Source organism: Carlito syrichta, unplaced genomic scaffold (assembly GCF_000164805.1).
Source record: "Carlito syrichta isolate Samal-C Ts95f unplaced genomic scaffold, Tarsius_syrichta-2.0.1 Scaffold296312, whole genome shotgun sequence".
In the NCBI taxonomy this organism is placed as follows: Eukaryota; Metazoa; Chordata; class Mammalia; order Primates; family Tarsiidae; genus Carlito; species Carlito syrichta.
This window is the reverse complement of record NW_007240408.1, coordinates 35,249-37,198: the sequence shown is the minus strand read 5'-3', so window position 1 is coordinate 37,198 and position 1,950 is coordinate 35,249.

Here is a 1,950-nt window from a genome sequence, read left to right as displayed (position 1 = left end):
AAAAAAAAAAAAAAAAAAAAAAAGAAATTCTGCTGTGTTGGCCTACGTATCACTACGTGTCTGCTCTAGCCAGTAGTACAGCCACTAGCCACATGCAGCTATAGAGCTCTTGAAATGGGACCAGTGTGCCTAAGAAATGGAATTCCTGATTTTATGTACTTTAATCTACATAGCCACCTATGGGTAATGGCTACTGAAAGGAAGGAGCCCCCAAACTCAGAATGAACTTAGTGCAGCCATTTTGCTTAGCTTTGCCCTGGCACACTTTGCTGAGTAGCCTGCACATTCCTACCCTATAATCATTAGCAGGAAATTCGCTTTTCCCAGAACTAGTTTTCCCAGGGTTAGGCCTTAGAACTCAGTGAGTATTCAAAACCCCTTAAGCATGTCCAGTGCTACCATTAATCTATCTTCCAGGCATTCATATTGATACGTTGTTACCAGTCATGAGATGCTGGTGCCTGGTGATGTCAAGATCCAAGACATATGTTGGCTGGTATCGACATCAAAGAACACAGCCCTGGACATTCCTTCTGGTCCAGACCCCTCCAAGTTCAAACCCCCTTTGTCCCAAGGGCCCTTAAATACACCCAGTTCTCAGGCCTTTGAGTCACACTCGCCTACTGAGTGCTGGCCCCTTTTAGTCTGTGGAAAGTAAATAATAAACTTAACTTCTTTCTCTGTCATAATATTGCATTATTCGCGCGGCACCAGTCCACCTTGCCTCAGTTTACCCTTTCAGCTACCGTAGTGGACAGGGCAGTTCTACGCAGCAGGGACTAGACACAAACAGCCCTTGTCCTTTGAGGTCTTTACATTTTAGTGGAGAAATGAGCATTAAGGAAGTAAGTGATTAGATAAGAGCTAAACAGAAAACAAAAGAGGGTCTCCTCCTGCCAGTCCTGGCCCACCTCACAGTCTTGGGTGTGACCTGAATTAGACAGATGGACCTGGAGGCATCTGACTAAAATCACATTCCGGCATGGAGCCAGGCCACAGGCCAAGCCCCTGCCTGCTTGAGCCCTAGAAGATGCCTTTCAGATGGGGCTGGCAGTACAGCCGCTCTATCTGCCAGGGACCACCAGAACCTGTCCCCAGTACCAAGGCCATCAGACCCAGGTGGTCACAGGTCAAGAGCAGGTAAACACCATGCCACCCACAGGCAGAACAGAACAGGCCTAGGTGTCAGGTCTTCGTCTTGCTCCAGGCCACCTATCACATGCGGGGCACAAAACCCTGGTTCTCCTGAGCCCAGACGAAAGGCCACGTCCCCTTGGAAGCCTCCCTTCAAGCAAGTGTGTTGCCACCTCCTCTGCTCCAGACATGCTCCGCTTTTCTTTCTTTTTTTTTTATTTTTTGAGTTGGAGTCTCACTCTGTCACCCAGACTGGAGTGCAGTGGTCGCTCCCCGGCCACCGCAGCCTCGACCTGCTGGGCTCCGGCGATCCTTCCGCCTCAGCCTTCCGAGTAGCTGGGATTACAGGCGTGCGCTACCACGCCTGGCTCATTTTTGATTTATTGTAGAAATGTGGTCTCGCCAAGTTCCCTAGGTAGGTCTCGAACCCGCGGGCTCAGGCAATCCACTCACCTCAGCCTCCCAAAGGCGTGGGATTACAGGCTGAGCCACTGAGCCTGGCTTATGCTCCGCTTTTCAGAGCCTCACAGCAAATGGCTGGTTCAGAGCTTGTGCTACACACCATGTGGGGGGCTGACAGGGCTGAACAAGCAGGAAAGCTGACAGCCAAGGCAGGGAGTAAGGGCAGGGACATGTGGAAGAGTCATCCCAGCTGCCTCACAAGAGGACAGGACGGCCCTCGTCCCTTGGGCAACACACTGCCTAGTTCCATGTCCTGCCACGTATCACCCAAGGGTGATGCTAGGCCTGACCCAGCTCTGGTGCACCCTCACTGCAGCCCTGTGCCAGGTGTGTGCAAGACACCAGGAGTGCAGC